Here is a 25,932-nt window from a genome sequence, read left to right on the forward strand (position 1 = left end):
ACTCGTGATGTATTGCCAAATGATCCTGTCAGAGTATTGTCTTCATAGATGTCTACCAGAGCATCACAGATGTCACCAATGAAAGCAGGATGGAAAAGCTCCCCCCCAAGAAGACCTAAGACATGATGGCTGAATACATAAACAGACACCTGTCCCTCACAGGCACTACCTCATAACATGTCAATTTTGCTCAGGACAGAACATCATAGAGGAATATTATGCATTCAGTGGTCTCTACACTGGCCAAGCAACAGCATGACAACTAGCCTAACCAGTCCATCCAACTTTTTTGACTGCTTCTTGGGCACCGGTGAGGGGTAGCAGTGCCAGACTGAGCCCGGTGATGGGTGCACTACAAATCTACAAACTGAGGCAAGGTGCTGGGCCTAGAGTCCTGCTGAGACTGCTGTCCTGCACCAAGTGGAGCACAGCCTCCATGAGGAGAGAACTCAAACAAATATCACGCTCCTTCTGCATGATTCCCCCAAGCACTTCTTCAGGCAGCTACTATGGGGGTCACTCACAGGCTTAGGCCTGCCTGTTGCAGGCAAAACACAGCAGCAGGGCTTAAAACTCAGACAGGGCCGCCCAGAGGACTCAGGGGGCCTTGGGCAAAGCAAAATCGGGGGCCCCTTCCATAAAACATTTGCAATACTATAGTAACATGTATTAGGAAATGTAAAAAATAACTAGTGAAATACATTCAAAAATTAATTTGTAATAATTTGAAAATAAACTAAATACATTATTTAAAAACATTGAAAGCTGTAATGGTATGTATACATTTGCAATTACATAATGGGCAGTTGCTGGGTGATTGTGATAGTTGGTACCAATGGGCTGTCGTTGCCTGGGGGTGGTGCTGTTGTTGCCCACGGCTGGGTGGGGAGCTGGGCTCTGGGTTCAGGGGTGCCCAGCTCACAGGGGCTGGGCTCAGGGATGTGGGGAGATAGGGTCAGGGGGGTGTCCAGCTCACAGGGGCTGGGCTCACAGCTGGGGGTCAGGGCTGTTGGGGGGGATGGGGTCAGGGGTTTTCCAGCTCAGAGGGACTGGGCTAGGAGCTGGGGGTAAGGGCTGTGGGGGGATGAGGTCGAGGGGGTTTCCAGCTCAGAAGGACTAGGCTCGGAGCTGGGGGTCAGGGCTGTGGGGGGGATGGGGTCGAGGGGGTTTCCAGATCAGAGGGACTGGGCTCGGAGCTGGGGGTCAGGGCTGTGGGGGGGATGGGGTCAGGGGGGTGCCTGGGGGCACTGGGGCAGCTCAGCTCTGCAGGCTGCTGTTCTCTCCAGCCGTCCAGGCACATGGGGAGCGGGAGCAGGAGCGGCAGGAGCACAGGCACCTGAGGCCGACCTGTGGGCAGGCACTTGCTTACCTCGCCCAATGCATGAGCGTTGGGATCCTCTTTCTTCCTCCGCTCCACCAGACCACTGCTGAGGCTCTTTTCTTCTCCATGCCCCTCCCAGGGGCTGACGTGGAGGCTGAGCCAGGGGATTGCTGCGACTTTCCTCCAGAAGAGAAGCCCTGGTGTTGCGCCGCTGTTGCAGAGCCCCTGCCACGTGTCCTAAGCAGATCTGCGCAGCTCTGCCCAGCCGCTGGCGCCCCCGCCGGAACGAGAAAAATTGCAGAGGCTGGAGCCCCTGCTCTGGGAGGGAGAGGGATTCTGAGCCTCTGCCTGCAGCTCAGGGATTCCCCTGGGTCAGCGCAGCCCGCCGTCAGCCGCTGACGGTGGGCTGCGCTGACCCAGGGGAATCCCTGAGCTGCAGGCAGAGACTCAGCCCGAACCTCTGGGCTGCCGTGGCGGCGCGCTGACCCCGGGGCGCCCTGGGCTGCTGCGCTGCTGCAGCAGCTCCCAGCCCCGGGGGCGCCCTGGGCTGCCGCAGCGGCTCCCTAACCTATGGGGCGCCCTGGGCTGCTGGGCTGCTGCAGCAGCTCCCTGACCCGGGGGGCGCCCTGGGCTGGGTGGCTCCCTGACCCTGGGGGCGCTGTGGGCTGCCTAGCTGCCGCAGGGGCTCCCTGACCCCGGGGGCGCCCCGGGCTACCGGGCTGCCACGGCGGCTCCTTGACCCGGGGGGCGCCCTGGGCTGCTGGGCTGCCGCGGCGGATCCCTGACCCCGGGGGCGCCCCGGGCTGCTGGGCTGCCGCGGCGACTCCCTGACCCGGGGGGCGCCCTGGGCTGCCGTGCTGCCGCGGCGGATCCCTGACTCCGGGGGCGCCCCGGGCTGCTGGGCTGCCGTGGCGGCTTCCTGACCCCGGGGGCGCCGTGGGCTACCGGGCTGCCACGGCGGCTCCTTGACCCGGGGGGCGCCCTGGGCTGCTGGGCTGCTGCCGCGGCTCCCTGACCCCGGGGGCGCCGTGGGCTGCTGGGCTGCAGCGGCGGCTCCCTGACCCGGGGGGCGCCCTGGGCTGCCGCGGCGACTCCATGACCCAGGGGGCTCCCCGGGCTGCTGGGCTGCCGCAGCGGCTCCCTGACCCGGGGGGCGCCCTGGGCTGCCGCGGCGGCTCCCTGACCGGGGGGGGGGGCACCCTGGGCTGCCGGGCTGCCGCGGCGGCTTCCTGACCCGGGGGCGCCGTGGGCTGCCGGGCTGCCGCAGCGGCTCCCTGACCCGGGGGGCGTCCTGGGCTGCCGGGCTGCTGCAGCAGCAGCTCCCTGACCCCGGGGGTGCCCTGGGCTGCCGGGCTGCTGTGCAGCAGCGCACTGACCCCGGCGCCCCGGGCTGCCGCGCGCAGGCGCTGACCCCGGGGACACCCTGGGCTGCCAGCAACAGGCAGCTGCTGCGTGGGCAGCTTAAACTACCTCTCCAGCAGCAGCGGCTGCAACCATTTAAAAATTTGGGGGGGGCACCCCTTTTTGGCGCCCTCAAATCTTGGCGCCCTAGGCAACCGCCTAGTTCGCCTAAATGGTTGCACCGGCCCTGGCCGTAAGGGACCATCATGAGCATCTAGTCTGACCTCCTGTACATTGCAGGCCACAGAACCTCACCCACCAAAGCCTGTATTAGGCTCATAACTCCTGGCTGAGTTCAGAGCCCATGAACACACTGCAATACTGAAAATAAAATGAAACTTTATGTAACCCTTCTGCCCCTCTGAATTGGCAGCAAAAAGGGCCGAGTTCAGTATCCAGGGGTTCCGTTTCAATAACACCATGCATAACTGGCTCGAGCCCTCACCCAGTGACCTGGGACACTTACATACCACACCCCCCTGGGCGCCTCTAGGAGGCAATACTTCCCCTCTCGCAAGCACGGAGTCTGAGTGTAGCAAAATCTTTTTCAAGAAGGAAGGAAAGATGTGGCATCCCACTGGAGAAACACCACAAACAGGTTTATAACACAAACCATAAACAAAAAAACCCACTCCCAGGTACATTTGGCAATGTCCTTTTCCCTTTAGGGTTTTAAGTCCAATCACCCCAAAGTCCAACAACCCAAAAGTCTCTGGTCAGTGCCACCCCAGAATTCAAGAGTTTATCTGCAGAGTTTTACCTCCCCCCAGCCTGGGTGGAAAGTGGGGGGAAGTCTACACAGGGTGTTAAGGGGCACCTTACATGGGCCAGTGCCAACTGCTCCGCCTCTCCATGGAGTTCTGCTGCAGCCTTCACCACGACCAGCTCCAACACACCAGCTGTGCCGCTCCTCCAGCTGTCCCTGCAAACTGCTTCACTCCGCTCACTGTTCCATGGGCTGCTCCAACACACTGCAAACTGCTCTGCTCTGCCAGCCGCTTAACAATGAGTCTTCAGGCTCCCCCACTAGTTAACACAGCACTCCGTGATCTCAATTCAGCTCTTTCAGTGATTTCAGCTCTTAGTAGGGGAGCCCTGGTGCTGGCGCACCATTGGCCCAACATGAATCCAGCTCAGCAGTCTCTAGATGGACTCCTAATAGAATAAAAAAATTAGCTCTACTCTTTAACATTGGAGAGAGGATGTGCAATTGGTGTTCCAGGCCCTCAAAAGGGGGCCCATACCATCAGGTACACACACCAGTCCCCAACCTCTCTCAATTCATGGGGTTTTGGAACCCATGTCCCATGTTTAGCAAGTACCACCCAACTTAAGTTGAGTCATTTCTGTCACAAAGCAGTCCCACAGCTCCCCATTCACACAATCAGGGTGACAAACTTTTTTTTTCCTGCCCCAATAACAAAGAAATTGGGGATCCCAGAGCTGTTAAAATCACCATCCCAAGATGCTGAGGGGTTATGCTAATTGCGGGTGGGGGGGTGGATGCCAATGCAAATTCTTAAAATTCTTTCCACACTCTCTACAATTCACCACCAGATGTCAGGGTAGCACTCATCCTGACTCTGCTTACATTTATTTCCTGGCCCTACTCACATGACCTGGGCAGAGTTCCAGAAAGAAATACATTTATCCCACGACAGGAGTTAGTGCTGACTCGAGTGGCTACTGTTATTTATGGAAGGGGCTGAACACCTTCCAGTTCCATTGTCTTTAATAATTTCATTTGTTTTTAGATTCTCCCGCTGCTTGTTTGTGTGACCATGTGCAAAGATATAGGATGAAACTTTACTCAGTATCTATGCTGGTAACTTGAAAAAGTTCTGACTGTGGTTATTTTGTTATTTTGGCATTTCTGCACAGATCTATTCACTTTAAGATCAGCTGCAAAAAATAAAAATATTTGGTATTTTAGGCTTTTTGAGTTCCACTGTGTTGTTCTGTTTATAGTTTGTTATAATGTACCTTATTCTTTTTATCCCCCGTCTAACTGCATTGCTGAGTTGAGGGTTTGAGGTCATTTTAATTTTTTTCATCAGTACTAAGAATAAATAGGGTCAATTTGAGATTTTCAGCCGCAAGAGTCCAAAGGTGAGAATTATAACCCACTGTGCTAGAGACAAGAGATTCAGTGAACTCTAAGCTTCCTTCAGGCAAAGAAAACTACACTCATGCGCATCAAGGAGATTAACAAGAAATCTGATCGAGTCCGGAATACTATTGCTGCAGTGGATTACAAGTCTGATCTCCCTTTTTTCCTGAACAAATAAGCTCCAGGGCTAGGACAATGGTACAGAAAAATCAAATAGCATCACTGGCTATGAGGACAAAGTGTGTCTACGTAGCAGACCCAATAAAATGAAGATGAAGAAGTCTACTGACTATAATTATAAAACATATTATCATCTATAATATTATAGTAATATTTTTCATTTTATATTATTAATGATCTATTATAATATATCATCTTTATCCAACTCTTTGTCAGTCTTGTCTGTTTAGACTGTATGATCTTTGGGATAAGCCAACCTCTTATTAAGTGCATGTATAGTGGCACAATGGGGCCCTGATCTCAGTTGGAGCTTGTAATGCGCCACAAATAATTAATTAAAATTATACCATTAGAAAATATAAACCATTGCACCATATAAACATATGATAGTTACTGGATGTACCAACCAAGGGTTACAGATTTCAGGGCATTTATGGAGTGTGGAATTTCTGAGACTGAACATAGAGGGAGGTGTCATATGAGTGGAAAGAGAATGCAGGATAATTTAGTTAGCTAACAAAAGAGATTTAGGATGCTCATAATCTAATTGTTTGATCTTCAAGACAACAAAAGTATTCTGGAGTTACTTGTGAAAATAAGATTTTATGTAGAAGCCTGGGGATGCTCATCCACTTGGACTGTTTCACTCCAGATTGTATGTGCTATTGCTTCTAAAACAGAGCAGACCTTTCACAATGAGGAAATAGATAATGTTCAAATACATCCAGGCTCTGTTGTTGAATGCCTCTTTTTCCCTCTCTGGTTTATTGTATCCAAGAGGCATAACAAGAGGGGGGGTGGGAGGAGAGAAAGCACAGTTCACTGTACATATGCATAGGACTATGTACCTGTCCTAAGGTTACCTATTACCTGAAAAAGTACAGTATGATAGCATTATCTGGAAAATGAACATTTCACTGATAGCAATTACATCTACACTGACTGCAACTTTCTCCCTCTCTACTGAAAAATATTCTGGTGACACCAACTCTGCCCTGGAGCAAGATGATTGCTGAGATGGATAAACTGTAATCTGTTTAAAGCTTGTGATTTTTGTTTTTGCCATGGCTGCAATTCTTTGCAGCAAAGAGCAGCTGGGATGTTTCCTGCTAGTAACCAGACATCTCATGCATGTTTCATAAATATGTCTTGCTACTGAAACAGAAAGTATTAAAAGGAAGTTAGTGCAAGTTTGAAATGGTTTGCCCTTATAATTTTAAAGTAGCCTAGGATGAAATCCTGGCTCCACTGGAGTCAACAACAAAACTCCCAATGATTTCAATAGGTCAAGGCTTTCACCCTTAGTCTTTAACTATGAGGTAAACTCTTTCAATTTTAAATCAAAGTAGCTGTGGATGACATAAGTGAAACAAAATATGTCATGGCTATTTTGTTACCTTCATCTTATTTTAAAATGGCCAGACTGTTGACCTGTCCTTCATTTAGGAAGTGCCCCAAGGACTGGACTTTGTATGTCAAGTTTAAACCTAGATTAAATGTTTATGGTCAATTTATAACCCAAAGAAGATAGAGGTTATAATGGAAGTGCTGGAACAACTTAACTTGCACTATGTCATTAATGTTGCAGTAATACTGGTATATAAAAGAAATATTCTTAATATAGTACAGCAGCCCTCAGTAATGGAAGCATGTTTTAAAAAGGAGAAATTCAATAATCCCAGCAGACATGTCAGCTATATAACATTAACAGAAAATCCTTCCTAATAAGAGTATTGTTTCCTACTTTATTAAGCAATTCACAAAATATGGCAGAGAATTAAGAAATGCACATACTCCTGTATTCTGTTTAACCTGTATTGTTGTGGATTTTTCACTCTATTTTGTGTGCCAAGTAAATCTTGCTTTATTTAAAATAACTTGGGTTTATGATTTTTCCATAGGATAATTAGTGTGTGCCACTTCCAAGAGAGAAGAAAAATGAACTCCTGACTTCTGTGAGCTGTGGAAGGGTAGTGTCAGAGACACCAGCTCAAGCAGCCAGTCAAAGAACCAAGGGCTCCATTTCAAATAGTGCTGCTGTTATCTTGGTTTATAGCCAGGTTAGAGCATCGAGAATGTTCAGAAGGCTAGATTTTCAAGCACAGAGGAACAATGAGATGCAATATTAAGCATACCAAGAAATAGTTATTTCACAGGGCTGCCCAGAGGATTCAGGGGGCCTGGGGCAAAGCAGGGGAGCTACGGTGCATGTACTCACCCAGCAGCGGTCTAGGTCTTCAGTGGCATTTCGGCGGCGGGGTACTCTTCAGTGGCTCCGCATCTTCGGCAGCGCTGAAGGGCCCCCTGCTGCTGAAATGCTGCCGAAGACCCGACCGCTGCTGGGCCAGGGCTCGCAGGGCATTTCGGCGGCAGGGGGCACTTAGAGTAAAATCATCTTCCCAGCACCCAGCTGAAGTAACTGGGCTGAGCACTGAAGAACCAAACTAGCAGAAATAGAGATGGACCCTTTCCTTTAAGGCAACAGAATGGCTGCAGATCTGTTCACAAACAGCAATGGTGTGACTGTAGTAACCTTTGTGGCCCTAATGCCCAGATGCAACCTGCAGCTGGAAAGTGCTGGAGGGTTTGTGCAGTGGCAGATTATGTCGTCTTGTCCCACTTCCAACTTCAAGCTGTGCAGAGGAAGTGCATATCCACAAATCCTGCCTGCCCCTTGCACATCTTAATTGGCTCTGCTACAAACATTGGTTTTCCAGCATTGATTCTGCTGTAAGAAGACCCTCCACACTCATGGAGCAGAGAGAACTATGTGTCCATAAGCACCACTAGAAACAAGAGATCTGCAGTGCTCACTTGTATGTCACCAGATTAGTATGCAACATAGCACCTGATTTCCAAAATATTCAGAGAAACCATTTTGTGCTCACAGTTGCATATTGATCAGTGGCCTTTTACCCATCATAACACGCATGTTTCCTTGCTGTCTGTGTTCTCATTTGCAGTATGTAAACAACTTCCCAAAGCACCATCTTCTCTGCAGGCAAGCAAAGACTGGCTTTTGGAACAGTCTCTTTAGATTCCTTAGTCTCAGCTTCCTTTTTTAGTTTTCAGCATTCTACATGCTCCAACCTGGCCATAAACTGAGATAGCAGCAGCACTACTTAAAATGGAGCCGTTGGTCCTTTGACTAACTGATTGAACTGGTGCCTCTCAGACTACCTTTCCACATCTCACACCAGAAATCAGAAATTCATTTTCCTTCTCTCTTGGAAGTGGCACACAGTAATGATCCCATGGAAAAATCATATATCCAAGTCATTTTAAATTAAGCAAGGTTTACTTAGCACACAAAATAGAGAGAAAAATCCAGAATGATACAGTTAAACAGAATAAATGTAGCTGAGTCCAGAGACTACACAAAAACAGAACTTGCCAGGCTTAAATCTGTCAGTGTGAAAATATGAAATGGTACCTACAGTAAATATCTATAAAACTTCTCTCTGGTCCCCTGGATTTGAAGCTGCCTGCTTGCCTGCCCAATGTCCTTGTGTCTCTGTGATCTGTCTATCTTAAGGCAATCACAGATTGTGTCTTATTAGGGTTGCCAACCCTCCAAGAATGGCCTGGGGTCCCCCGGAATGTGCATCGATCTCCTGGTGACTATTGAAAGCAATCCAAGAGATTTTAATCGGATATTTTAAGAAAATGACATTATGTCATGTTGAGGGAAAAAATCTCTCAGAGTAGATTCACTGAGTTGGCAACCCTATGTATTATAGGTGAGTGAAATCTTGCCCCATTGAAGTCAATGACCACACCCCATGTGTTTTTGTTCTTCCTTCTTTTACTCCATTTTTTCTGGCTAGTCCTAAGGGTTTATTTTACATATTATGAGCCTGATCCAAAGCCAACTGAAACTAGTGAGAGTCTTTCTATGAATTGATATGGGCTTTTGCTCAGACCCCATATCACTCTCTACAAAATTAGTTTGGAACAAGCAAAACTCCAAAAACTGTTGACAAGTCATAGCCTATCTCGCTGCCTCACATCTGTAAGGCCTACTTTAGTGATCATAAAAGAAAGAAGTATATAAGCCTATTTTTCCTTTTGCAGGTGCCTTTTAAAAACAAATCTGTTTTTGTGAGAGTCTTTTTTCCCATATACTTGGTGTTGACTTTGCTTGGTAATAAGAAATCATTAATTCTAAAAAACAACCAACAGAATGAGATTACAGTTTCAGGAATTCCAATTGTTGAATATTTTGCTTTGTCCATGGTATGATTTTTTTCTGCAGATTTTTTTGCAAAGAAGATCAGCTTCCACAATGTTCATTGTTTAGATGCCAGCTATTGTTTAATATTCAGTCAGCCATTTACTTCAATTCCTGGAAAGCTTTACTTTGATCAGTTTGCTTTCTTGCCTATTTAGAAAGTTGGTGTCACAACTGTCATGACAGTTTGTTGGGGAAGGTGCCATCTCTCTAACACAAAAGCAGCCAGTGGTCCTAACATGCCAGGAAATCAAGAAACAGCATAATGCAGCCTGAGAAATGCTACTGACAAGCAGAAGATATACAAGTGAAGACTTCCCAGCCTAGTAAGCAGAAACTCCAGCTATCTAAGTGAGGAGGGGATGAAGGAATAAAGACTGGAGACAAGAAAAATGGAGACCTCAGGAAACATATCTATACAGTTTTATGTACTGCTGTCATTGAGTTCTTCTCATTTTCAATGGATGCAAGACACAAGTAAAAATCTATCCAGTTGTCAATGTTGACATTCATGTGCAAAAACATTTTCCTATGCCACTAATTTACAATGCATTAATTTATTACACTTCCACTGTACATTTTATAGCTTACTCCTTAAGTGAGTAGGGCCACTTGTCTCTGTCTCTTCACACTCCCTGTTTTGTGTATAACAAATCTCTTCTTTTAGGCTTCCAAAAGGGCACTCTTCTTTCTCACCCAGTCATCTACAATCAAAGGGCAATGAAATAACATATATCTATACAAATGTTCAGATACTTTGTTAGACTGATCATTTTGTATTGCATGTATGTACGTGCATATGTATTGCAGTTAAGTTAAAGATGGAATAGTCCCATCAAATCAAATCCATTCTTCCTCAGTATTTCCTCAGTAGTGCAACCTTTTCCTTTTTTGGAACATTCTCACTTCAAGAATTAAATTGTAAAACATGTTAAAAGATGTATTTTATATTAAAATATTCATAATTGCCCTGGGTTCATGTATGTATAACTCGTTCATGTTTTTAGAACAAATAACTACTGAAGGTATGCCATAATTCATAAAGAACCAATGATTTATATGGACCAAAATTAAGTATTTCTTTTCAAGATAAATCATTAACACATTTTTAATTTTTATTTCACACTTCTCCAAGAATGCAAAATTGGTTTTAGTATTGAGAGATTTTGTACCTGAGCCACCAGTCCTTCTCCAAATATTAGTCACTCACATCTTTTACAGTTTTTGTTTTTAAGAAATAACCTCAATCAGTAGGAATATTGCACTCTTTTCTTTCCGGTAACCTAATTCTCACTGCATCCTAATAGGACAAAACCAGATGAACAACAGTTGTATCTAGTTACTGTGCATGGATTGATGTAGCTTTTGCATTTCTCAAATATGTGTACAAACTGACAGACATAAGCAGACTCCCATGGTACTAGTGCTAGAGAAGGTGGGGTGCTTACACCTGCTGCTGCTGTGGAACAAAGCACAGGCTACTGTTGCTCTGGGACTTCCCTAACTTGCACCTCTGCTGTTATAGCCCTATATATGGCTTCCATCAGCTGAAAATCACTGATCAACTGTAGCCATAATTGTTTCTGCCTACTCTGTCCCTTCCATCCTCTGGCCTGCCCTTTCTACTAGAATAGCCCATGCACTGGGGCTTCCACAGTGTCAGTGCACAGTTGGCTCTATGTGCAAGGACTGTGCAGTCTGTGCAGGAGGGAATTAGCTGGTGGATCCTCTGCCACTTTAAGCACAGCTGGAACAAAATGGCTTCAGTTCAGGGGTGAATTTTCCCTAAGGTGTCAAACTCACAGAACTTATGCACTAGTTCAGATGTTACATGGGAACAACAGCTGAACCAAATTCTTCTCTTACTTACTCTAATGAAATCCCAAAGTCTGTAATGAGATTTCACTGGTGTGAGGGAAGAATTTGGCCCTCTGTGTTTAGAACTACGATAAAAATCAATAAATTTCTTCAATACTAATAATGTTTCTGCTGCTGAACCCAGCAAAAGCAGTATCAAGACTTGTTACCTGTACAGAGGAAACCTGAATTTCATTCCAGTTTTAAATAGTGAGGTCCAAATTCTCCACTCAGTTACACCAGTGCCATCCCATTAAAATCCAGGGGTGGCACCAATATATCAGAGAGGAGAATGAATGAAGTAATGTATTCTCATTACCTTCCCAGCAGTTTGTTTCATCTGCCTGCAGTAAGAAAACTAAAATTAGGAAGCATTTCATGTTCATAGTTTGCTTGCAATATGAAAAAACAAGCCTATAAATTTGTCTATGAATTTGTTATGCATTGTGCAGTTCTACTAAAAAGAAAGTTACCTGTACATTAGCATGATGAACTGATAATGTCATAGTGTACTATTTTGTCCAGAGTAATTCAGATTAATGTGCCTAGAAATATTACTTGAGGTATCTAAATTGTAAACCATTGTCAATACATATGTACTCTTCCAAAAGAATTGTATTCCTATTTTACTTTATGATGCATGCTCTTTTAGCTGTTTATAAAACATCCTCTGCTAGTCTTAAAATGCTAGTGCAGTTGGTATTCCTTTCTGCAGTCAGTCCACAGCAGCACTGAGCCAATTGCACTTGCATGTGGGTGTCAGGCAATACAGCTATCATACTGTCAGAAATTTGGGTGCAATTGTTCCCATCCTGTCTCATGAATCCCTTAGCTCTCAGTCTGCATTACCCAAAGCAGTTTATAGCAGACAAACTCCTGATTCTTTATGTCTGAAAAGCAAAAAGAAGGAAGGAATTATCCCAGGAATCCAAAGGAAATAAAATAAGAGATAAGAAATGCAGACGATTGCCCTCAGACTTCTGAACAATCAGTAAGATGGTTTCAGAAGATCCTGCTGTTGGGAGCTTCAGCCTTAATATTAGCTCTGAAAGAAATGTCCCATCAGTACAGAATCCTAAAGAATAAGTAGGAAACCCTGAAGAAATATAAGCCTCCATCTTTTAATTTAGCTTCTCTCAAAGCATTTGAGTAAGTGAGAGTACAAGCAAAAGCTCTTACCCAGCCTCCCATTCCTAAAATAACAGACTATCAAGTTGATTCTCCACTCAAGGAATTTTCAGTTCATGGATTATTCACCTAGTTCACACAGATGAAGACAAATGCTATTGATGCTTGTTATTGCTTGTATTTTTTTTGTCTTGTTTGTTTAGTAGAAAGATACATTTGTGATTTCCCAAAACTGTAAGTTCTGTGCAAATAAATCTATATTGGTTTCCATATCTAGCCATTCATTGCGGTGTATGTGGTTAACTGAAGATGGAAGTTACATTGAATGTAAAAAAGATCTACAGTAGAACCTCAGAGTTACGAACGCCAGAGTTACAAACTGACCAGTCAACCATACACCTCATTTGGAACTGGAAATACACAATCAGGCAGCAGCAGAGACAAAAAAAAAGAGAGAGAGCGAGAGAAGCAAATACAGTACCATCCTGTGTTAAATGTAAACTACTAAAAGAAAATAAAGGAGAAGCAGCATTTTTCTTCTGCATAATAAAGTTTCAAAGCTGAATTAAGTCACTGTTCAGTTGTAAACTTCTGAAAGAACAACCATAACATTTTGTTCAGTTATGAACATTCCATTCCCAAGGTATTCATAATTCTGAGGTTTTACTCTACTGTGTTTTTCAAAATTGACATGCTTTCCAAGAGTAACCAGGGAATCCAGCTTCCTACTTTGTACTGGCTGATGTCATTGCATCATTATTGCTAAGAAAGACTTAGGCATACTGATTATAAGGATAAGTGCCTCCAAGCTTGCAGTGTTAGAATTAATATGCATTTTGGGAAGACAGGAAGGTGTCTTGAGACAGAAACCCTTAAGTTTCTTAAAGATTGGAGGATGAGATTAAACAATTTGGATTTCACTGGAACGTCTCATGACTAAAAGTTGATGACAAGAACACTTCTAAAGAAATTTTGGTTAATCATTTTTCATAATCAAAGGCTAGCGTAGTGGGGCAGCTGCCCTACTCTTGTAGAAAAGGGGTTAAAAGCAGCCGTGGAGAGGGCTGTGGCTGGAAATAAGGGGAGTGACAACAGCTGAGGGAAGCTGACTATGTTGCTGACCACAGGTGTGACCAACTCAATCAGGGCCCAGCTGGCCCTGTTAAGGAGGCTGAGGGCCAGAGACTGGGAGACACTCCCTTTAGATCCAGAAGAAGAAAAGGACCTTGGTGCCTGGGAAGCTGAGAAGGATATCTAGGGTGGAGCAGTGCTGGGGGAAGGGCAGAGGGAGCTGTGAAGCTCTGACCTAGAAAGCTCCAGGCTGCAGGCCGAGTTAAGGGCCCACAAAAGAGTTAGGCAGAGGGTGCCATGCAGAGCAGTTTGTTTATGTGCACCAGGATGTCCCGTGAATGGTCTGTATTGATCTCTGTGAGGGGTGATTACCCCACATTCGTCCTGCAATATTAATACAGGACAGATGGGCCAATTAACCAGTAGTAGGAAAAAGTCCAGGGCTAGACCAGTGAGGCCTGGGTTGAGGGCCTCTCGGCTAGAACCCAGAGTAGAGGGCAGGCTTAGGTTCCCCTACCAGTCACTGGCTGAGTGGCACCGAGGCAGGGAGCAGGAGGACTGCCTAGAACTATTGAGAGTTAAACTCCCCCAGATGCAGCAGGGAACACTGACAGTGACACAGCCGGAGGGCTGAGCCATGGAGAGGACACTGTGGTTCCTGAGGCTGTGAGAAGAGCTGCAGGCAGATGGAGTGACAGTGTGCAAAGTGCGGACAGGGAGGGAGTCGGCCTCAAGCTAATCCCCAGAGTACCAGAAGGAGGTGCCAGTCCAGCAGTGAGTGGTGCACCCTGTGACAATCTAAATGAAACTTTCATGGAGGTGCTCTGCAATCCTCTGCCAAAGGTTTTTGGGAAGGGCTGCCTTATTTCTTCCACCATGGTAGGACACTTTCCCCTGCCACTCAGCCATTACTTCAGCAGGCACCATTGCAGTACAAACGCTAGCAGCATACGGGCCTGGGAGGCATCAGGATGCCAGCAGCAGCAGTGCTCTCTCTGCCTCTGTTATTCTCAGGAGTGAGATATCAGCTAAAATCACCACCATCTATGGAAAACAGTACTAGTATTCACCCAATTATCATGCTAGCAAGCTATTCTCCCCTCATTCCCAATCCCCACCGTGAGCCATACTCAACATGGCTGGTGCTGTGACTGGCTCTGTGCTGTATCAATCCCAAACAGAAGTGAGAATGTAGTGCTTACAATTTTTGGGGAGCCAGGGTGGGGGGTTAAGTATCTTATGATTCTATTTATGTTGTGAATACATTGACAATGGTACTTCTGTGTGTTATATCTGCAGCTGCTGCCATTGCAGCCTTCAGGGTCTCCCACTCCTCACCTGCAGAACACCTGAGCCAGACAAGAAGGAAAAAGAGGAGGACTCAGGATAACATGCTTCAGGAGATCCTGCAAGTCAGTACTCCATCAGAGAATGAGCACGAGGCTCGGAGGATCACCGCTGCAGACAACATGGAGAAGGACAGAATGAAGAGGAGAAAGGCACAGGAAAAGGAGAGAGATGTGCAGCAGGAGATGCTTGCGCTTCTCAGACAGCAGAGATGCTGCCGACTCTGGTAGACATACTGGTTCAACAATCCCGTGCTTGCCTCACTCTATAGCCCATAAAGAATTCAATATCAGGACCTTCCTATGCCACTCCTCAACATTCCACATGGCATCAGGGGTTGGTACACTGTGCTTACCGCTCCACCCAGGGGGACATTAAAGACAACCATAGCTTCACATACGCTGACCGCTGATAGCCACAGTGAGTGCATGTGTACCTGAAATGGAAATGACTGTTCTTTCCCCTTCATAAATTCTGTTCCCTTAATTCATTAAGTTCTAAAAAAAAATTAATTGCTTGGTTCATGTTACAGAACACAATTCTATATTTTGGAACATAATTCACCTGTATTAGTTCACAACATAAGCTTGCTGGTGCTGAGCAGGTCTGAAACTCACCAATTTCTTGTTACTTCACTTTGACAGAACGCATAACATCATTCGCAAACAATATTAATAGGTACATTGTTATATTCCTACATCTGCAGCAATCACTACAAGGTTCATATTGGGCTGCAAAAGAGCAGGGCCAGGAAGAATACATTACAGCAACATACACTACTCACAATTCAAATATTCTCTCAAAGCCTCTCTCAGTTGTATAGGTCCTCATTGAGTTCTTCTAATAGCCCTTGTATCTGGCTGTTCAAATTCAACAGACAGCAATTCCACTTCTGCCATCCACCTCAGTGGAAACGTTTCCCCTTTTGCTTCACAGATATTATGCAAGATGCAGCAGACAGCTATAGCCATTGAGCTATTTTTTTCACTGAGGTCCAATCTTGTAAGTAAACAACACCAGTGACCCTTCAAATGACCAAAGTCTCATTCAACTGTCATTCTGCTCCTGTTGAGCCTGTACTTGAAGCACTCGCTGGTGCTGTCGAGGTTGCCAGTGTATTGCTTCGTGAGCCACGAAAACAAGGGGTAGGCTGAGTCTCCCAGGATCACTATTGGCATTTCAACATTCCCAATGGTAATACATCAGTCAGGAAAAAAAGACCCCCCTGCTTGCAGCTTTCTGAACAGTCCTGTGTTCTTAAAGATACATGCATCACACACCTTCAATGACCAGCCCACACTGATGTTGGTAAAGCGCCCAGCGCTTGCATGACCATAGAAAAGTAGTCCTTTCTGTTGATGTACTCTGGGCAAAGTGGTTTGATGCTAAAATAGAGATATGCATGCCATCTTTTGCCCCACCACAGTTCAGGAACCTCATTGCTGCAAAACCATCCACTATGCCCTGTGTATTGCCCAGAGTCACAGTCCTGCATAGCAGGATGCGATTAATAGCCCTGAACACTTGCATGACAATTGCTTCAGTGGTGAATTTCTAAATTGATTCCCAACTGACCACTAACAATCTGCCATTGCAAGTTTCCAAAGTGCAATCGCCACTTGTTTCTCAGCTGTCAGCATGGCTCTCATTTTGGTGTCACTGCTCTGGAGGGTTGGAGCAAGTTTGGCACAGAGATCCAGAAATGTGGCCTTGTGCATTTGGAAGTTCTGCAGCCACTGCTCATCATCCCAAACCTGCATGACAATACAATCCCACCAGTCAATGCTTGTTTCTCAAGCCCAGAACTGGAGAAGGATCATCATGTTCCCCACGGCTCCTCTTGTGGCTCTGCAAAAACTGCAGGATCATGTGCCCCATGCTTGCAACACTCATGACAATAGTGCAGGGCTGTGCAGGCTCCATGTTTCTGTCAAGAAGGCGGACAGCAAGGAGGGACATGTGGATTTGTGGGGATTTTGAAAAGAAGACAAAAAATATTATGGAATGCAGATTAAATTATGGGATGGAGAACACTGCATAAGGGAAATTGACCCCATGCTCCCAGTCACCACTGCATGCCTCATTTCACCCCATCTGGCATTGCACAAATTTACCAAAAGACCTTGCACTGGATGGTGGCAAATTTGCACAGTGGGATAACCACCAGGGTGCACTGCATTCTGCATCGATAAAAGAGCTCCTGGAGAAGATATGCACCACCGACACAAGGAACCAAGCATGCACTCGTACAAGTGCTGTAATAACTGTGACAGCTGGGTGCCGATGTAACTTAGGTCAACATAATTTTGTAGTGTAGACATGGCCTTAGACCTGGTAAGCATCAGTTATCACTGTCCTAGGGCAAGTGTCTTCTGGTTCACTCAGTTGCCCTGAAAGTGATGGCAGGCCTATCACTGAGATGGAGAAATGATGACTCCCTGCCCAACTGAAAATACCTCTGACTTTGTAAGGTGTCTGTCACTGTGCTTTATAAACAAGTTTCAAGAATCCCTGTAACACACCCCTCAACCACTGACTCTGAGAAAGTATTACAGTCCAGTCAGAATTAAACGCAACATTCAGTTTTATAGGTTATTATATAGCATTGCAACCAAGCCACCTAATTTTAAGATAAGACAGAGCTGGGAAACAGATCTGAAATATACTTTGTCAGATGCCATTTGGGAAGAAATCCTATGCAAAATCTTTCAGTACAAGGCAGAGATTAATTCATTTTAATTTTCCACAGGGTGCTTTTTGTTTTGTTTTGTGGTTTTTTATATTCATGATGAGACTGTATAAAATAAATCCCTCTTATTTGTTATATTATAAATAGAATCATAAATTAATACATGAATCACACACATTTTGCAATATTATTTCAGATTGCAAACTTTTTGGAAATATGTAACTGGTTTTATCTTAGATGGACAGTATTAATTTAAAACTTGATCACCCTGCTGTTTATCAGGATCACTGGAAGAGGAGATAAGGAATTATTACTGCACTAAGAGAATGCTGGTAGTGGCAGACATATTGCTCTTGGCTCAAAGAATAATAGACAAATCCTTGCTGTGCAGCTCATTAACAATCCCCACAAGCCAGGTCTACACTGATAATTCTAACATTCACCACCACCACAAACACTGGTTCAACTCCATCAATGTTATCAACAGTGGGAGCTTTAGTATAGGATTGCCAGCAGTCAACAGTGTTTTTAAGATTGTTTCTGATTCCTGCTTTGAGCAAAATTATGTGATATGTTAAAAAAAAATGGGCCAGTGACCCACATTCACTGTAAGCTGTGCGGCCCCGCAGCAGCCTATTTAGCGCCACGCAGGTGCTCAAGGAAACTGCCCAGCTGGGACTTGTTGTGGCTGGGGAGGGGTGAACTGAACCTGCTGTGGCCAGAGGCACCCCTCTTCTGGCCACAACTTCAGCCCCAGACTTGCTGTCGGTGGGGGAGAGGCTGCCCGAACCTGCCACAGCCGGGGTACCCCTCCTCTGTCCCAAACTCAGCACCAGCCCAGGCCTGCCGGAGCAGGGGCACCTATCCCACGGCCCCAGTCCTGGAGCTGCTGTGGCCAGAGGAGAGGTGCTTCTCCCCCCCAGCCCATGTGCTGCTGCAGGGAGAGAAAACTGGGGGGAATACTCTCTCCCTGCCATAGTCTGAAGCACCCTCCTGTACCCCAAACCCCTCATCTCCAGCCCCACCCCAGAGCCTGCAGCCCGAGCTGGAGCCCTCACCCCCACATACACACCCCAACCCTCTGCCCCAGCCCTGAGCCCCTCATCCCTGTCCCCATCCCAGAGCCTGCACCCCCAGCCAGACCCTTGTACCCCAACCCTCTGCCCCAGCCCTGAGCACCCTCCCACATTCCAAACCCCTCAGTCCCACCCCAACACATGAATTTTGTTATGTGCACCAATATGGAAGTGATATGTCACACATCACCTCCAAAATTGGGATAAGCTTTCTTGTAGGATAAAAGGGAATCATGCATTGTTAGTTAAGTCTTGAAGAAGTGTGTACGATATGTTTTATATGTAACCATTTGTTTCCAACATTCTTAATTATTATCTCTTGAATCCCTGTTCTTTGATCATAAACTTACTGTTTTCACTATATTATATATAAAGTGTTATGTGTTAAGCAGGCCGTCTCAGAGGCCCAGAGAGGCCCAGGCCACTTTCATCTTTTGAGGACCCTACCTATAATAAATAAAAAATGATTACATATGGTCTAATCTTGTGCCATCAGAACTGATATATTTTTATTAATATTTATGAACATTTTTAACTCTTTAATATGACAAAATCTATATCAGTTAACAAAAAAAAAATATGTCTTTTACCACATCACATCTCTTATTTGCTTAAATTTGCAGTTCTAAGCTGAGAGAGTGTGTCACATTTTGGTCCAATAGGGAGGCGCATAAAAACAAGTTGCAATACTTATCAAATATCAAAAAATGTTCAAGTGTCTAAATTTGAGACCCCATTTTAGCTTGAGGCCCAGGCCAAATGGCCCTCCTCACCCCTCCTCTGATTGACCCTGGTGTTAAGCAAAGTGGTGATCCTGAGTTGACTCTGACAAGCTACTGTGTACTGTTCCCTTGGGGAAAATGTTTGCAAGAGTTCTGTGAGTGGTTAGTAGAACAGGGGCTGAGTACTCCAGAGGGAAGCTGAAAGAACTCGGAGGCTGGTGTATGTCTATCTTTAACAACCTGTACAGAGAGGGTGAGGCCTGCGAAAGTCTGGAAGGTAGTGCCTGTGTTGCCAGAGGATGTTGGGTTAAGAGAACTGTAGGCCCAGACAAGGCTCTCTCATATTAAGGGCAGGTGATGGTGAAATGCTTCCTGGGTACCACTAAGAGGCATGACAGGGAATTGGATGAGCCACACACTGTTCACCTCTTTCACTCTTTGGTGGACAAATACTAGATTTATCAGTGAAAGTATGTAGAAGCTGTTGGCTTCCAATTCATTTGCTTAGTAAAACTCCATTACCAAACATCTAGGCTGAAAATATGGACAAGGATATACAAGCCAGATGCCTTAAGACTAGCAGAGTCCAGAAATACAGATAGTACTTATAGAGGCAATATGGCCTTTAACAATTATTTCTTGCTAATATATTGCTCTTGGCTCAAAGAATAAAAGGAAAATCCTCACCGTGCTGCTGATTGACAAGCACCTCCAGGGACTCCCTTCTCTGCCTATTTGGAGAGAAACCAGATTTTTTTTTTAAAAGGAAAACTGAAAATTGTAATGTACATATATTAAGTACAGGTGTGCTAATACCAAATAGCTACAAGGGGTAGTAAAGGTATTTGTAATACCATTAGAAGAGTGGTAATAATTGAGAGGAATAAACCATTATGTTGGACTTGGCATTCCCTAACTTGGGTGATTTTGAAATTTCCAGAACTCTGGTTATATGGAATATGTGAAATGTGCAAAAAATACCAATGCCTGGGAATGTCAACAGGGTTTGTATATTCTTATGCTCACTTACCTCTCAGTTGTGTCAAAACTCAAGCACATAACTTTTTGAGTAGTTCCATTGGATTCAAAGGGTCTATTCAAAGTTAAGCATGCTTTTAAGTCTTTGCAAGGTTGGAGCCTTAATAAAGAAAAACAGGTTGACATGAGAATTTTAAAAAATGGAACTCAGGAACAAAGTAATACAGTAGTTTGATGCTAATGCTGTATTATTGGTTGGGCTGATATTTTCATTCTAAACCATTATTCTCAGTTATAACTTAAAAAAAAAGCTTTAGGGATCGAATTTCTCATTTGTAGACTCTGCACGGAACTCCTTTTTAAACCTTTTTTATAAAAATCATTTCAGCCATTTTGGAATTTTTCAAATATGAAAGAGGGAAGAAAAGTTTTTCAGACACAATTTTATGCTTGGATGGCAAAAGCAGCTTTCTTTTATAACTTTAAACTTCAAACATGCATAGTCCAGAAGAAATAAAATTTGAAGACATTTGTTTTAGAAAAAAAATTACAACTTATTTAAATGAGGAAGCAACTATTTTTGTGACTGTACAGCACCACGCCCGGTGCCAGCACTAAAACAATTAAGCAGATTGGAATGGGCTAGCTTGTCTTTTGCAGTTCAGTGGAACAATGTTTTGGGTTTAATACTTCAAGTATATCCCATTAAACTATTTTTATTTTTGAAGTATTGATAAGAGTTCGTAATTTAGTTTTTCTTAAATTACTTCACTACAAAAACCTTGAACACACATGCTCTGTGATATTGTGATTTATAAAAGGGCTCCTCAGCCTGGTCTTTCTGAGATCTCCATATCACATTTCCTGGATCAAAGAACCACAGTAGATGATGCTTTGTGTACAGTAGTAATAGACACATTCCTATTATTGTACTAGTGAAAGCCTGGCAGTAAAAAACTTAAAGGGTTACTAAAGCGTTTTCTAGGTTTTACATGTCTGATGCTTTTGAAACTCAAAAACAAGCGCACTTGGAACTGGAATGGTTTAATGCTCCAGTTGCATTTGAAGGATGATTACAATGCTTTGATACTGAGAGCAAAAGGTTCTAAAACCCCTGCAGTCTCTTGAAGATTGTGTTGAGTACACTGAACCAGGTTTTACACATCATATTTTCTTTCATCTTCAGGACACTCTCTGGAAGTCTCAGAAGTGAGAAAGTGGAAAACAACCAGAATTTACGGAGGGGGAAATGACAAATGAAGGGGAAAAAACAACTGCCATTTAAGTTAAAATGCAATCAGATCTTCTGTTTGTAAAATATGAATCATTAGCAAAATTTATGTTTGGCTGTAAAATACAGCTTATTCCCTAGAATAGTCTCCCTTTCTCTAAAATACAAATTAATATATTATTCCGACTGCTCAGTTCCCTTAAACCCATCCTTCCTATCATAAGGACTGTTGGTCATCTGGTATTCACTCAACTACATCAGTTGTCCTTCTAGCCCAGAATTATGTCTCTGGCTGGGGTTAGTACTAGACATTCAGAGAAAAGTGTAAAATAATTCAATACAAACCTACAGTAAGCAGTTACGGGATATCGTGACCACAGGGATATTTCCTTGAAACCCCAGCTGGATGTTGACATAAGACCTCAGGCATGAGGATTTGTCTCTTTTCTGAAAGTCTTTGGGACTATTGTTAACAAAAAGCTACAATAAAACCCAAAAGAAACATTTCATGATTTCTGACCCATGTTTTAGACCAGGGGTGACCAACTTGAGCCTGAGGAGCCAGAATTTACCAATGGACATTGCCAAAGAGCCACAGTAGTATGTCTGCAGCCCTCATCAGCTCCCTATCTCTCACTCCCAGCACCTCCCACCCACCAGCAGCCCTGCCGATCAGCCTCCCCACCCACACCTCCTGATCAGCTGCTTCATGGCATGGAGGAGGCTATGGGCGGAGAGAGGGGAGGAGCAAGGGCATGGCAGGCTGAAGGGGGATGGGTGGGAAGGGCTGGAGTGGGGGCAGAGCCTGTGGCAGAGCCAAGGGTTGAGCAGTGAGCACCCCTTGGCACACTGTAAAGTTGGTGCCTCTAGCTCCAGCCCTGGAGTCGGTGCCTATACAAGGAGCTGCATATTAACTTCTGAAGAGCCGCATGTGGCTCTGGAGCCACAGGTTGGCCACTCCTGCTCTAGACTCATCAGTCATCTTTCCCTTATAAACTTAACTAGAGGAAAGTTTATGTCCTTGTAAGAAAAGCCTATTTGGTAAGACTTCTAACTTTAGTTTCTAATGAAGAAAGTTTCAATCAGGAGTTCATATGTTTATAATCAAAATTAATACCACGTCACTCCAGCCATCAGCACAGCCTGGACCCTAACATAAAGCAGCTTGAAAGAACATGTATTGAAGATTTGACTATATTAGTATATAACAAGTTAAAAGATATGTTCAAGATTCTTGTAGAAGTTGATCTACATGAAACTAGCTTTCATATAAAAGACATACTTCTTATTCTGAAAATAAAAGCATGCACTTCCCTGAAAATAAAACACCATACAACACATTTGACTTTTTAAACAAATATTAATAATTATAATAAATTTTCTACTCTTTAATGAGTAAAGACAATTGTTTTCCAATTCAATAAAATCACCAAAATAGGCCATATGGTGTATAACAAGGAGGTTTGATATGATAATACCTTCCCCTTTAGATTAACTTCACTGTGATACTGTGTAATGTCTCAAACAAGGGACGAGTCCATTTTTATACCTGTTAACACTTTAGCAATTTGCTGATAGTTTCTAAGTGGCTGGAAAAAAATATACAAGGTTTATCTTCAAGCACAATAGTATTGCATTCTTTCAAGTAGAATGTTAAAAATATTCTCAGGTGGTCAACCCCACACAAGTAGTGGGCGAATCTGCCAATTAAGTACTTTATGATAAGGTGGACACAACCCATTTCTGTCCACCAAAATAACTACCTTCCAGTTTACAAAGCTGCTATAAAAAGCTTGATTCACTCTCCACTCCCTCATTCCTTTACCCTACTGTACCCCTCAATCAGCCATCATAATAGATCTTTAAATTTCATTTCTCCAGCATGTGTGGTTTCCCATTAATTCCGGTATGCAATTTTCCATTATAATTTAAGTACCTTAACAAGTACCTTAACAATAGTTTTGTGTATACAGCATATTAAATACAAATGCTACATTAAAATAACTAACTCATTTGATTAACTTTGAATCTAAACCTTTCTTTGTAAGACAAATCCATAATTGTGCTATGCTTGAATTGTAACACTTCCCAGTAGTAAACTTTGTAAATAGTTCATATGTTTTCACCCATTCATATCAGTGTACAAGAATTCCATTAGACTTAGCATAGCCACAGGATACCTTTTTGGAGCATATGAAGAATACATAACTTGGTAAATTTAAACAAATAGCAAGAGGTGGTATTTCACATTATCTGGCTGTAGTGCGGCAAAAAAGCATTTCAATTCCCCCACAATTAGTTTTTTCCTCTTTGTATCAAGCTATTCTAGAAAAGCTTATTTTAAGGTTGGTAACTTGTATGCCAGTTTTGATCTGGAAAGAACTCAAAACTAAAATTGTCACGCTTGAGGACCAGTTGGATTTAAACCACAAATAAAACCACAAATAAAATAAGGAACCATATAAAAATATATGTTTAGCATACAAAAAGTTCACAGCACAGAAAACAAAAATCTAATACTCTTTTTAGAGGATGTGTGGTACACTTTGTTTCTTGTACAGTGGTACTTCAAGAACTATTACTAACAACCTGCAATGGCTAATAAGAGTATGAAGATCTAAAAATCAGAAAGATTTTTCAAATTCAATGGACATAGAATTAAGGTAATTCAGAGGGATTAAGTACCCCCCTTTCAGCATCCTGGGACAAGTCATCCAGTCTAAACAAGTAAGTTTACTTATGGCCTAATATAGCAAAGCATATGCTTAACTTTAAGCCTCTGAGTACTCCCTTTGATTTTAGTAAGACTGCCCACATGCTTGAAGATAAGCACATATTCAAGTGCTTTGGCCAACAGGGCCTTACCATTCAAACTGATCTTTAAATTCTGCAGCAGTCACTGAACAGCATGCCTCAACCTGAGACTGAAGATGAAAGACTATCCATCTGTTTCCTTTGCTAAATTCTCTCTGATTCTGCTCCCTCAGATGCACCCCACACTAGTGTGGAGAGATCACATGAAGTTAAAGAAACATCCTCCCAAGAAAGCAGTGTTGGTCACAACTACTGTGAAGCACATGAGGTGTCTCTCTAATAATTTAATACTAGTGTATATGTCTGATTGTTATAAAGGTGTTTATTGAAAGAAAACTTGGAATTTAGAAATAGGGTGATCGTTCTAGGCAGAGAATACAATGGCTTTAGATTGCCATCCATCTGCCACTATTTAAAGGACAACAAAAGAACCATTTTCTTTGAAGTTCCACCCTGCAAGAACCAGCTGAGGTCACTAGACTAGTTTCAGGCAGCAGAGCCCAAAGGCCCAGGAAACAGACACAGGACTTTGGGCTGGACAGAAGTGGCTTTCTTGGGAGGAGGTAGTTGCTTGGGAGACAGGGTCTCTTCCAAGAGATTGCAAGCCTCCAGGTAATTTAGGTAAAAACATAATTGTTTTCATAACCTCTACTACACTTCCTTCTGTGACATTATTGATGTGAACTGTGACCATATAGATAATTGTTGCAAAGAATGTCCTATAGTGGCACCAAATCTTGTACAAAAGAGGGCAAGCTTTCCTGGGAACATTCAAGGTAGCATGTGAGCAATGGCTGCTCTACCTGTAAAGAACTAAGTCATGCAGAGACATGTGACTTGCCCATATGACTCCAAACTCCATCTTGCTTCTGTGATTTTCCAAAGGGGTGTCCTTTCATATGGCAGAGGATATAAAAGGTTGTGGAAACCAATCCATTTTGTCTTCAATACTGCTTCTTACCTCTGGAAGAACTTTGCTACAAAACAAAGATCTGAAAAAAGGACTGAATGACCCAGCCAAGCTGTGGATGTACTCCAGAGGCTTGATTTGAATCTGCGTTTTATTCCGTCACTACTGCAAGCCTGAACCAAGAATTTTGCCATTACTGTATGTAATTGTTCCATTTAACCAATTTTAGCTCATCTATATTTGTTTATGAATAAATCTTTAGAATTGAAATTCTAAAGAACTGGCTACAGTGCGGCTTGTGGGTAAGATCTGACTTGTATATTGACCTGGATCACCTTTTTCTTTTACTGGGATATTGGTTTTCATAACCATTTATCCCCATAAGGAGTGGCCCTGGTGGTGATACTGGGAAACTGGAGTGTCTGGTTCATCAGTGGAATAAAACCAAAGTCCTGTTTGGCTAGTTTAGTGTGCAAAGGACCCCCAGCCTTGGGTTGTGACTGTCCTACTGAGCAGTGTCCCACCCAAGGCTGCTTTGTTAAACCTTATTAAGCAATCCTTTGTTTGAGAAGGCTGTCCAAGCATTGTTAACCACTGATCACAAAGTCCAAAGGAGAATGGTAGGTGCCAAACCAAGCAAGGCCTGCTGGGAGAAGCAGTTGACCCAAGGAGTACTATAGCCTAGGATGCTGTTTAAGGGTATGCCTATACTGCAGTTAGACCCCTGTGGCTGGCTTGTGGAAGCTGACTTGGGTTTGAACTACACTGCAAGGAAACAGCCAGACTGCCCAAGCCAGCATGCAGTCCAGCCATGGGTTTTTATTTGCAGTGCAGACATACCCTAGAGTGGAACCAAATGCAAAAAT

The 25,932-nt window shown here is 43.9% G+C and overlaps 1 long non-coding RNA gene across 2 annotated transcripts; it reads right to left on the reverse strand.

The window, feature by feature from the left end:
• Positions 1-3,838: 3,838 nt before the first annotated feature.
• LOC115645683 lies at positions 3,839-24,888 on the reverse strand. 2 transcript variants are annotated; one of them, XR_003998801.1, is made up of 5 exons: positions 21,688-24,888; positions 20,164-20,271; positions 19,821-19,864; positions 9,835-9,947; positions 3,839-3,877 (listed from the first exon to the last, which is right to left on the reverse strand). It is a non-coding gene; the product is annotated as an uncharacterized LOC115645683 (long non-coding RNA). The 2 variants fall into 2 exon arrangements; XR_003998800.1 differs by having other exon boundaries at positions 20,164-24,888.
• Between the last annotated feature and the right edge of the window lie 1,044 nt (positions 24,889-25,932).

This window comes from Gopherus evgoodei, chromosome 2, assembly GCF_007399415.2.
Source record: "Gopherus evgoodei ecotype Sinaloan lineage chromosome 2, rGopEvg1_v1.p, whole genome shotgun sequence".
Classification (NCBI taxonomy): Eukaryota; Metazoa; Chordata; order Testudines; family Testudinidae; genus Gopherus; species Gopherus evgoodei.